Genomic DNA, 13123 nt, shown 5'->3' with positions numbered 1-13123 from the left:
AAGAAAAAGTTAACATACATTCATGCCTAATGCACTTAACCTCTCTTCATCTAGAGCTAATATTTAAATAACTAAATAATTGGCATAGAATCACACTACCACCTGAACAATGATTTAAGTTCCACACTAATATATAACAGGAGAGAATCAAACTGACAGCAATTTTTCCTGAAGTGCCCCACTATGATAAGTCAGTGGGACAGGGTTATTATTAGCTGTTGCTGCTGAGCAGACTATGGCTGCTGAGCTTTTTATGAGGTCTATAAAAATCACAGGATTGAACATTGAATCCTACTAACTCCATTAATCATGCGTCCAAGTTCAGTGTTGAGAAAGAGAACCAGATAGAGCAAGAAAGCATCAAAACTACAGGCAGACAATGCAAAACTACACAGATGTACGAGCTGAATTTTCATCTGAGGGTGTCACGAAGTGGACAGCCTCTACCTTGTCTATCTATGTAAAATGACACAGTTTGACAACGAATGAGAAGATTAAGCATGGAAACTGAGCTAAACCAACATCAAATAATGCTGTCAAGACAAATCCAGAGAAGTCCTTTACTGACCATTTACTTTCCTTTGTGTGCCCTTGTAAATTCTATACAGAAAGGGTACACATTGTCATAATCTTTGGGTTAATCTACAAGTGGAATGTATTTCCTGTAACTACAACAGAATAGACTCTGAGCATTAAAAAATATGTATTTTCATGAAGAACTAATCCAGCTTGAACAACTGTGCAAGTATAATTCTTCAACAGTTAACAGCAAGACATTATCTTAATTAAAACCCATAAACACAAGTGAATTAAAAATCAGCACTGTGAATCACATCTCTAACAATGTCTTTTTTAAATATTAACTAGCTTATAAATTGACTATTACTGTGTTAAAACTTTAATCAAGAATCAATTTGATAAGCTATGGGCTAAATCACTGAGAATTTTCTCGCACAATTCATGATGAAGAGATCTTATTCTGAGTCTCAAAACACAGATGCCAGAGCCATTCCCACATTAATCCTATTCTCATCACAAAGGAACCATAAATGCAGCAGTGAGGTGTTTCTTTTTTTCTTGCTTGCTACTCACTGGTGCAATGATCAAGCATCTGTAAAAGAGCTATTAAATCATTTTCCCTTCAAGTTGCCCTGATGAGTACATAGACATAAAACACTTTGATGAACTCAGTAGGAAAAAAAATTGACAAAGATATCCCTTTGATGTAATTCACAAACACAAACAATCATTTTCAGGAGAGAATGTGACATGAATTAGATGAGGCTAACAATGGAAGAACTTGCTAGAGGGAAGAAATGCCATCCAGAGAGACTTGGACAGGCTGGAGAAGTGGGCCCAGGCCAACCTCATGACATTCAACAAGGCCAAGTGTAAGGTCCTGCACCTGAGTCGGTGCAATCCCAAGTACAGACACAAGTTGGGTGGCAAATGGCTGAGAGCAGCCCTGAGGAAAAGGACCTGGGGGTCTGGGTTGATGAAAAGTTCAACATGAGCCAGCAGTGTGAGTGCAGCCCAGACAGCAACTGTGTCCTGGGACGCATCAAGAGCAGTGTGGCCAGCAGGGAAAGGGAGAGGATTCTCCCCTTTCACTCTGCTCTGATCAGACCCCACCTGGAGTACTGTGTACAGTTCTGGAGCCTCCAACACAAAAAGGATATCGAACTGCTGGAGCACGAAGATGATCAGAGGGCTGAAGCAGCTCTGTTATGAGGATAGACTACAAGTGTTGGGGCTCTTCAGCCTGGAAAAGAGAAGGCTTTGAGGAGACCTTGGAGTAGCCTTCCAGTATCTGAAGGGGGCCCACAGGAAGGCTGGGGAGGGACTACTTACAAGGTCTTATAATGACAGGACGAGGGGTAATGGGTTTAAACTAGAAGAAGGGAGATTTAAACTAGATGTTAGGAAGAAGTTCTTCACAGTGAGGGTGGTGAGACACTGGAACAGATTGTCCAGGGAGGTTGTGGATGATCCCTCTCTGGAGGTGTTCAAGGCTAGGCTGGATGAGGCCTTGAGCAATCTGTTCTATGGTAGGGGTTGGAACTGGATGATCTCTGAGGTCTCTTCCAACCTAAACCATTCTATGATTCTATGAAAATACAAACATCTGCAAAAGGACAGCTTTCCTCCTCAAACTAGGGGGCAGCAATTTCAAAGGACAGGTAGAAAAATGCATCTCATTACAGAGAGAGGAGTGATGCTACTTCTCACAGACTAAATCCCAGACACCTAAAGAAGTAACCCATCCATCCTCTAATTAAAAAAAATTGATGAACTTTGCACAGTAGTGGCATAATCAAGAACGCACATCCTCTTTTACCATGATGTACACTAGAATACGTCAAGATACTTACTACTGTTACCCCTGTTCGAGTGTTTAAGGAGAGCTTATACATTTGCAAAACTAGTCTATTGCTGATTAATAATAAAAGAGTTTCAGCGTTTCAGGCATGGGTTAAAAAGGTCCTCGATATGTCACTCACTTTACCTGGCAAAGCTGCAGAACAGAGAAAATCATTACTAACTGTACAAATTGTGCTTAGGCATGCAATTTCCTGAGGGTGATGCCCCATCACTTTAAGCAGTTCTACCTGGGTGACATACAGTAATGGTAGAGTGGAAAATCCGTACTAAAGAAAGCAAAGAGGTGCTCCTTAACTCCCTCACTTTATGCTTAAAGGCATGTCAACTAAGAGGGAAGATGACAAAGGCTTTTGGAATGACAGAATCCCCTTACGAGTGAAAAATCTGCTAATATCAAAGGCAGCTGACTTCAGAGGTGAGTCAGGAAGGGGCAGACAGATTCACAAGAGGAAATGTGTATCTTCTTCATGACGTTGATCAAATCCTACAGAAAGCTCTTGAGTGAGCACGCTGAAGGCAGCAAACAATGGCATAGAGCAGCTTATTCCTTTTTTCTCTCCAGATGCCATACAGTCTCTGCTGTGCGCCTCACACACTGGACAATTAAAGGCAGGCTGAGTTTTCCAGTTGAATAGCAAAATACTCTCCAGGTTGAAGTCCAGCAAAGGCAGAGTAAGTGCTATCCTGCTGATCAATGCACTTTCATTTCCATGAAAAGGTAACTGATGGAAATGGTGTTCTGGAAGTAATCTGGACAAGAGGAAAAAAATAAAAAAGGTAAAAAAAGGAAAAATAAAGAAAAGGTTGGTGTCCCCTGACTGCTAAGAGTTTAAGGCACATGCCTGTACCACAAGAGGATGCAAACACAGCAGCCTGATGAGAATTCTGCGGTAAAGACTATATCTTTAATGCTCCATGTCAACAAAAAAAAACAGTAAAAATATTAATTATTTAAATCTTACTAAAAAGAAACTAGGATTATGCTGCTCACTGTAGACCTGTTCTCACAGAAATTAACGAGAAACTTCACATCAAGTCCCACATTATCTAAGCTTCTCAAGTTGGTTTAAACTGTCATTGCTTTCCTGAAACCAACAGTATTTTGCAAATGTTGAATGACATCCTTCCCTGACCATGATTTCTATGTATTCAGCTTATTTTATAAATCAAACAAACAGCAGACTGATGATGAGCCCTTTGATCAACCATTACAGACCCTATAGCCAATAGAAAACAAGAGATGAAAACAGACCCTGTAGTCTGGAAATGGGGAGCTTTCTAGAATCAATAAGAAGGTATAACTCACAGAAGACATTGATCTATGAAGCCGTACAATGTGGTGACCTGACTGAGACTTACCAGAAAGCTGGCTTTCAGTTAGCTGAAGTAGGAAGAAGCAGGATAAGACTCCTTATTTTAGTTAATAAATAAAATAATAACATGAGAATAAAGCAGGAAATCCACCTGAAATTCTAAAGCATCATTTACTGGAATTTGCAAAATATAAACAAATATGTAGAATACAAACCCATTCTTTTCCTTTTCACCTACCTTTCAGAACACTTACCAAGAAAGTGTTCTTAATGTTTATAAACAAAAGCAGTAATTGTAGTGATAGAAAAGATCATATGGAGGCTTTCAAATTATAGGAGACCAAACTGCCTATTTCAGAAATTGCCTCCTCTTCAGCCTAGGAAAAGCAAGAGGCTGCTGTCCCTCTGGACACAGTGTCAGACAAATGTCACTGGGACACTTAACCAGCCAACTGTGTCCTGGGATGCATCAAGAGAAGCGTGGCCAGCAGGGAAAGGGAGAGGATTCTCCCCCTTCACTCTGCTCTGATCAGACCCCACCTGGAGTACTGTGTACAGTTCTGGAGCCTCCAACACAAAAAGGATATCGAACTGCTGGAGCATGAAGATGATCAGAGGGCTGGAGCAGCTCTGCTATGGGGATAGGCTGTGAGAGTTGCGGCTCTTCAGCCTGGAGAAGAAAAGGCTTTGAGGAGACCTTAGAGTAGCCTTCCAGTATCGGAAGGGGGCCTACAGGAAGGCTGGGGAGGGACTATTGACATAGTCTTGTAATGACAGGACGAGGGGTAATGGGTTTAAACCGAAAGAGGGGAGATTCAGGCTGCATGTTAGGAAAGGGTTCTTTCCAGTGAGGATGGTGAGACACTGGAACAGGCTGTCCAGGCAGGTTGTGGATGCTCCCTCCCTGGAGGTGTTCAAGTCTAGGCTGGATGAGGGCTTGAACAATCTGTTCTAGTGGGAGGTGTCCCAGCCTATGGCAGGGGGTTGGAACTGGTGATCTTTTAAGTCCTTTCCAACATAAAGCATTCTATGATTCTATGATTATTATTGCAGAAAACAATGCATTGTAAATATTTTATTGATAGTACTACTAGTTGACTGCCTTTTGCCCTTTTTTTGTCCTCAAGATGCTTTTTACACTACACATAGAGAAAAAAAAGGGGGGGGGTGGGGAGAAAAAGGAGCTCCTTTAAAAGTATTTGTATTTGTAACTACAAAATTTCAAACTAAGAAGAGTAAACATCAGACAATACAAAGGGGAAAAAAAGTAGCTATCAAAAAAAAATCTATTCTAGACTTTATTTTTTTACGATGAAACCCATGATTAGGCACTAATTGCAGTAAGGGCACTTCTCTGGTATTAACAACAAATACATGATATGAAATGATCATATAGCTCCCAAGTAACTCATGTTCCAATTTTTATGATGCAGAACTACCTACCCAAGGAAGATGCCTTTTAAAAAACAGAAATTGTAAACAGCCTTAACAAGCAGACAGGCCTCCATAGGATGCCAGACAGAACCAGCAGCAGCATAGCAACAGGCACAGCTCTCAGCAATGGGAAAGACAAAGTTCTGCACCAGCAGAAGCTGGTACCCAAATGCATAGGAAGGTATCTGTGTCAGAGAAGAGAGACGAGGTGGAGCCAGGCTTCTTGAAAGTGGCACAATGAAAAGGTCACATCCAATGGACACAGCTTGGAATCTAAGAAATTGCAGTATCATTTTGCAAATCTAATTGCAGGGTTTTTTTCAAATATGAGTGTGTTTGGTCATATGGTCACTAGAAAATGTTACCCAGGAAGGCTCCTAAATCACAGAGATACTGCAAAGTTCACTGACAATTGGCTATAATAATACATCACAACATAATCTATCTTGATATAACTGGATCTGGACTCTGTAGTAATGATTATGAGCAGTAATCTTCCACCTGGACATGTGACGACATAATCCTGATTGAACTAAGCAATAATTAAGAAAAGATCAAGATCTTTGAAATGCTGATTTTCCCAATGAGTGCTGGATGCCTTGAATTGCTTGTTTGGAAACTGGTAAGTAATAATTAGAGATGACATCTTTGCTTATAGAAGCTAAAGATCATTTTCATGTGATAAACACAAGTCCTTCAGAAAAGTGAAGTGTTTCAGATGCAATGCGGTAAAGATCTCTCAGATACAGACACTCTCTATTTCAGTTTTGAGTGTTAGATTGTCATGACTGAGTGGGGTTTTCTTTTCTGAATTCCTTTTAATTCTCCACCTTCTGAAATGTACAGGAGTGCTGGTTTTGTAACTGTCACAAACTCTAATTCTTCTGAGAGTCATGCCTGTAATTTTCCGAGAACACACTTTAATCACAGGTTTAACCCAGGAATAAAACATAATTAAGTGGTGCTTGATTGCTCATAACCATTTATTTGAGAAAAAAACTCAAAATGATTCCCAGTGTAGTTATTAACAGATCATATAAAGAGGCAGTGGTAGCAGGCATCCAAGAATCCAATCATTATGGAACCCAAGCAAATAACTTGGGTAACTCAGCATCTCAAAACATGGTGGCTCAGGAATTTCTACAGGACTTTCTACTTAAGATATTTAATAAATAGTTATCTTAGACTTCTGTGACTGGATTTGGTGAGCCAGGTATACTGTACTGCACTTCTAATGCTCTTTTCTCCTGTAATAAAGACAAACTCTTAACTTCAACACCCAAATTGCAATTTACAAATTCACATAGAGAATTTTTATGTATATGCTGGTTTGGGCTTGGATTGAGCTATTTTTCTTTCTAGTAATAAGTTTTGGATGGAGATAATTTTCTTCACTGTAGCTGTGCTTTGACTTTGTGCCGAAAACAGTGTTGATAAACACAGAAATGTTTTCATTCTTACTGAGAAGTACTTACACAAAATCAAGGCCATTTCTGTTTCTCACTCTACCTCACCAGGGCTGGGGGTGGCACAAGAAGTTTAGAGTGGACACAACTGGGTTGGCTGACCCCATCCAACCAAAGGGATATTCCATGCCATGGACATCATGCTTAGCAATAATCCAGGGGGAAGGCTGGCAGGGAAGCCACTGCCTGGGGACTGGCTGGGCATTGGTCAGTTTGTGGTGAGCAATTTTTTGATTTACCTAACTTTCTTTCTTGTGTTTTATATCTCTGTTATTTCCCTTTTCACCATAAGCTGGGGTTTTATTGTTGCTATTATTATCACCATTATTATATTTTATTAAATTCCAATTATTAAACTGTTCTTATCTCAAAATATAAATGTTCTCACTTTTACAGTTCCTATTCTCTTCTCCCCATTAGGGGAGTGAGTGAGCAGCTGTATGGTGCTTAGTTGCCAGCTGGGGATAAACCACAACAATGTTATAACAAACTGTGAATATATTTCTCTTGGTGAGGCCATTCTATGGTCTTGATATATTCTTACATGATGTACTTCTAGTGTTATTTCCACTGCAGACCTCCTAGTGTTCATCACTATTCTTCACTGCAAGCAAGTGATACGAAATGAGAATTTTCAGACTGTTTTATGTAGATAAAAACTGTAGATGAAGGTTTCTTTGTACTTTCACAAAGAGAACAGCCCCAAGCTATGCACAAGTAGCTCAATCTAACTGCACAAGCTGGAGAAGAAAGCAGCAATTGCTCCAAAGACTACTGACTTAAAATTCCAACAAGGTTATTTTTCAGTTGCGCCTTGCTTCATTTCTCTCTCCACCACAACTTTTTTTTTTTCCTGAATGATAATTAACTCTTGTTTACTGTGACTCAATCCCTCTTAAATATGCCCTATGAATTTTGCAGTATTTTCTGATATGCCTTATAACCTATTTAATTTGGCAAATCCTGAAATACATAACAGATACTTCAATGTTAAGTCAGAGCAATGTGAATAACAGATACTTCAATGTTAAGTCAGAGCAATGTGAATCGCAACTGACAAATTCACAAAGTGTTTCCTGCAAGATGTTTGATACAGTTGTTGATACCACTGTAACTCAAACATGCCCCATCTGCAATATCTTTTAAGAAAATGTATTTAATTGTTAATGGGAATCCCATTAAACACCATGACTCAGGTCTGAAAAAAAAACTCTAACTGAGCAAACAAGTAAACGTGGGGGGAAAAAATACATCTAACTAGCCTGTATTATAAATGATTTCTGAGAACAAGGCTACAAATATGCCTTCTGCTTTACCTTTGCTTACTTCTCCCTATGCATTCAGCTGTTTGCTCTTGCTTTATTTACTCCCAGTGGAAAGATAGAGTAAAATATAGCTTTGCTTTGGATAGCACATCAGCAAGAGTAATAATAATATATTTTTGTTTAGCTAACAATTTCTGTTCTGAACAAGCTGACCAAAATTGAAGGAAAAGAGAAGAATGAATACACATGTATCACAAAATTTTACAATAACATTCTAAATTCTTCACAGTTTAACATTACTGTTGTCAGGAAAAACATAAAAATTCTTCTTTTTCATCTCTGGATTTCACTTAAAAATGGAACAGAGCAAGCAGTAACATTCCCTAGATTAAATATGTGTGATGGATAAGTGAACAGAGTATCTTCTTTATGTTTCTGATATGAGCCTTCTACCATGCACATATCAATCTAAATGTACCACATACTATTCTTCACTCGAAACACTTCTCACTAGCACAAGCCATCATCCCTACTGAACAGTTCTGCAGCAACACCAATAAATTTCCTCATGACAGTTTCATTGGCTCCATGCATCAGAAGCATCTATTTCTTTTTAAAAGTTCAGTTCAAAAAGGACTGTAAAAGTAAGAAACTTCACAGTGAAATTCACGATTAAGTGTACTTAAGAGATCACCGGAGATGAAGTTTCTTGTCTTCAGGTCCCCAGCTGAATGTCAGTCCTGGGTGTCAAAGTGAACTACCCTAACTTCGAGACCAAATAGTGCTGTTGACATCATCCTATCTTGAGTGAATGGATGCTCACGTTATCAAGAGCACCACTGCCTCTGGCACTTTGTCTGCCAGAAGACAAAACCAAAGACTGACCATTTTGGAAGCAACTCTTTTAAGTCAGGTTTCAGACACAGTGGTGTCAGGGCAGCATGGCAGTAGCACATCATGTGTGCTGTACCTTTTCAAAATGGGGGATTTGGCTACACAAAATAGTAAGGTTACCAGAAGGGGGGAAAAAAGAAGTTCTATAGGCTAAGCTGTTCCTTCTTCATATGCATGTCCATGAAACCATGAGAAGAATATGCAGTGAGATTTTTCATGCAACATTTTCTTAGAAACTGGTTATAGTACCACACTTAATCATTTTTCCTCCCAAGAAACTTATATGCAGCTCTTAAACTTTCCTGACGGAACCTGCAAGTATTAAACTCACTACACTTGACTGAAGTGATGGTATCAAAATATCTACCTTTGACTGAAGTACAAACAAGCCACATTTTTCAGAAAACTAAATTCAGTACATTTTATATAACAGCAATTAAGGCAACAGAATTGTGCTGGATTTAAATTGCTAGAAATAAGATAATTCTCCTCCTTTTTCAGCCATGGACTTTTTTTTTTAAATGTCTTTTCACTCCTTGAAGACCAAATTACTCTTTTCCAATGGAAATGAAAATTTGAGTGCAATTTTGGTTTGGTTGTTTGTTTGGCTGGTTTTTTTTTCCACCAGAAAATCTTTTAAGTACTTAGACTTGTTGATCCTGTTTCCCATAGATCATTTCTTTAGGTGATATCACAAAGAGACTATAAAGGACATATATATGAAGATGGGGACAGAGTGGACGAAGAGCAGCCAGGCAGAAAGGGACCTGTGGGTAGAGGTCAAAAACCAGCTGAACTTAAGCTAGCAGTGTGCCCAAGTGGCCAAGAAGGCTGTATCAGAAACAGTGCAGCCAGCAGGACCAGGGAGGTCATTCTGTCCCTGTACTCAGCACTGGTTAGGCCACACCTTGAGTACTGCATCCAGTTCTGAGCTCCTCAATTTAAGAGAGATGTTGAGATGCTTGAATATGTCCAGAGAAGGGCAACAAGGCTGGTGAGGGGGCTGGAGCACAGCTCTATGAGGACCAGCTGAGGGAGCTGGGGTTGTTTAGCATGGAGACGAGGAGGCTCAGGGGAGGACACAGCCTCAAGCTGCGACAGAGGAGGTTTAGGCTGGATATTAGGAAGAAGTTCTTCATAGAGTGATTGGCATTGGAATGGGCTGCCTGGAGAGGTTGTGGAGTCACTGTCCCTGGAGGTGTTTAATGTGGCACTTGGTGCCACCGTTTAGTTGATTAAAAGGTGCTGGGTGACAGGTTGGACTTGATGATCTCGAAGGTGTTTTCCAACCAGATTAATTCTGTGAGTATTAAGGAGTATTTTGGAATGACAGTATTATATTACCTATTTCTCACCATGAGCACAATTACAGAAGCTGACCTAAGAATTTATGTCTGGGATTAGGAGCAAAAAAGATTAGTATAGTATTACATAACCAGTTAAATTTTTTATGAATGTCAGAGACTAGCTGGTTTGTCTCACCTATCTTGTCAGTAAAACTTCTGAAAAGCTCAGGATGTGTCGTCACACAAAAATAAAATGTAGGAACAATCATTGGGATCAGCCCAAAACTTGAACTTTTCAAATATGTTGATGCAGTTCTGATGAAATATACTTAACAGAAATTAAAAATACTTTTCACACTCCATAGTGCACATTCTTTCTGAAATAAATATAGTGGTGTACTGGCAAATGCACTCTTCTGTTAAAGTAATTTTCTAAGAGAGTATTTTTAGGAATATAGCATAATAATCTCCTTTTTTTTTTTTCTTTCCTCTCAGAGAAAATTGGCAAAAAATTAGGGCTTTTTTCCTCAACTTTATGAAACTTACAAGCCAGCATTGCTTTCTGCTGATTTGAAAACACAAACAAATTACAGTTCAGAATGCAGAGTGAACTGTATCTTTCATGAAGATGCAGAAACAAGGAGAGAGCAAGTGATTTAGGTATATGTAAGAACCACCCTTGGAACATCAAAGAATATAAACTGTTTTTTTCAAGTCTTCTGTCCAAACAGTTCTGCCATTGGACAGCTGATTGCAGTAAATGGTCTGTATTTATTATTCATTATCCTTTACTCAGAAAACACCAAGGATTCAAAAGATAAAAATATGTCTTATTTACTTGTCAGACTCTCTTGTCCAACGTCTTCAATATAAACCCAGAATGTGCAACACTGTGTCAGGTCAATAAAGGACATCTGGAACTTCACAGGGATGTGGATAGGTTATAGATAGGTAAGACCCTCTTATTCAAATCTTGGTCAGGAGCCAGCAGACACATGACAGACCTGGGAGCTTTCAAAGCAGTTGCCAGATGGGAGATGACAACAACTCCCTGGGGATCTCATTGCTCTACTGAGAAACTATGCAGAGCTGGAAGTGGCGCTGGGTCCCACGGGAAGCGTGCTGTGGCAGCCCTGTAGGCTCACACTCTCACACAGCCAAAGCATGGGCTGCCCTCAGCCTGTGTGCCATCGCAGCCCTGCTGCTGGTAGCCACAGTCTGACCTGTGTGAGGAATACATACACATAAAGAGCATCAGGCTGGCTTTCACGTGCAAAGATATCGGCATCTCTCCAAGCAGCAGAGAGATTATCTGAAAATTGATATTTGCTATAAACTCCAGATTATTCCAGTCTCTTAAGACTTCCAAGCAGAGGTATGTTACAGCCATACTCTTTTCTATCAAATACATCCCCTGAATTAGAAAAAAAGCAACTGGAACACCACAGAGGACAAGATTAAGACTGCAGACAACCTGCTGTGAATAAACGTGAAGTCCCTGTATACATGAGGATGACCCATGCCAGTTGGGCTGTGAACCACATCATCACCTTGCTTTCCAAAGAGTGGCTCTGAATTTCTGTTACCTCTTTCATATGTATAGGCTTCGGGGATGCATAGGGGCTGATTTCTGTGCATTCATTCAAAAGAGTAAGAACTAGAAGAAAGATATAGCAAAAGATAGAATTGCTGTATTGTAGGGGAAAATCTAAATGCAGAATTACGATCAGTACAGTGCATAATAGCATCATCAAATGAGTCAGTCCTCACCTCTTGCTACTGTACTTATGCAGGGGACTCTGGGAAGGAAAGAACATCATGTTTTCTGAGAAACAAGCACACAGATGGCACATTCCAGTCAGGAGACTTCGTTTTCTTAAAGAGAACTGCATTGCTTTGTTACAAACAATCAAAAAGGGAAAACTATTTGTACATATGTCCCTTGCTACAAAATTGTAATTATATGAACAGAATTATATGAACAGTGTCTGAGAAGCACCATCGCTCTCCTTTGGGGGCAAGAATCCAATCTCCATTTAGGTAAATATGGGAACAAAAAGTTGTCAGAATCTTTGCCCAGTGGTGGAAATGTACCAGAAGAAAAGCCATAAGGAACTAGTTGTTAAGAAGACAGCCCAAGATTTCTCTGTACCAGAAAGGAGTCCAACAGCAAATGCTTGTGTCCTCAACAGCCCAGGATTTCTGGTAGAGGTCTGAAGGGTGCAGGTGGCTTCTCCTCTGTGCTTCTCTGGGACTCACAAAACTGCTAAGCTTTGCCTAATAATATTCTCCTTAGCAGCTGAGGAGGCCTAGTTGATTCAGTCTCTTGTGTGCACTTCCAATCCAGAGATAGAAGTTTAATTTTAAGGATCTATTTCCTCTTTCTGAAATAGCAGTTAGCATTAAAAAATGCAATGTGGATTTCAGCTAGGGAATTTGGCTAGTGCCTGTATTTCAATTCACGGCCATGCTCCGTCTACAAAACGTTACATATCAATGGCCTGAACATTAAGCTTGTATAATTTTGTGTTAGGATAAAATTGTATTGCCGATAGATAGTTTTTCTTCTCGTGAAAGAGCTGTTGACACCAACGGCTGTGCAAATTGGAAGTGACAGTCACAACAACTGTTCCACATTTGAGTCTCGCAAAGAAGCATGCAGACAAAAAGTTGGGTTGATCTGGCAACAACGCCACCTGATATGTGACTATGTCACGCAGTCACACCTCTGATGTGTGCTTCAGAAAGCAATTAGCAAAACACTCCAGAAGGCTTGCAGGTCTGAAATTATTTTATCATTGTATTGAAGCTGTCAGTATTGAGTCTTTACAGATAAATCTTCTTTCTAGAGCTTTGGATTCAGCAGGCACGTGCCCACATACTTACATCCAGCAAGAAGGCAGGAAATGGAACTCAATGTTTGTATGTTCTGAGTCACTCATGTGAAGCTGCAGTGTGAGCTATGATTGCACTGGTGATGGTGACCTGCAAATGGGACAGATGTCTCTCCTGCTGCTGTGTTCATTTTTATCATGATGCACAGAGAAGCCTGATAAATGCCTTATGCAGTCTATTTCACAAAA

At 39.8% G+C, this 13123-nt stretch overlaps 1 protein-coding gene across 1 annotated transcript in view; it reads right to left on the bottom strand.

Annotated features, from left to right (window-relative positions):
- The window catches only part of NCKAP5 (NCK associated protein 5), a 436389-nt gene that overhangs the window by 136681 nt on the left and 286585 nt on the right, over positions 1 to 13123 (bottom strand). The gene's annotated exons all lie outside the window — the stretch shown is intronic.

This window comes from Pogoniulus pusillus, chromosome 2 (genome assembly GCF_015220805.1).
Source record: "Pogoniulus pusillus isolate bPogPus1 chromosome 2, bPogPus1.pri, whole genome shotgun sequence".
NCBI lineage: Eukaryota > Metazoa > Chordata > Aves > Piciformes > Lybiidae > Pogoniulus > Pogoniulus pusillus.
Note: the sequence above shows the minus strand (reverse complement) of the source record. Positions and strands in the feature narration are given on the sequence as shown.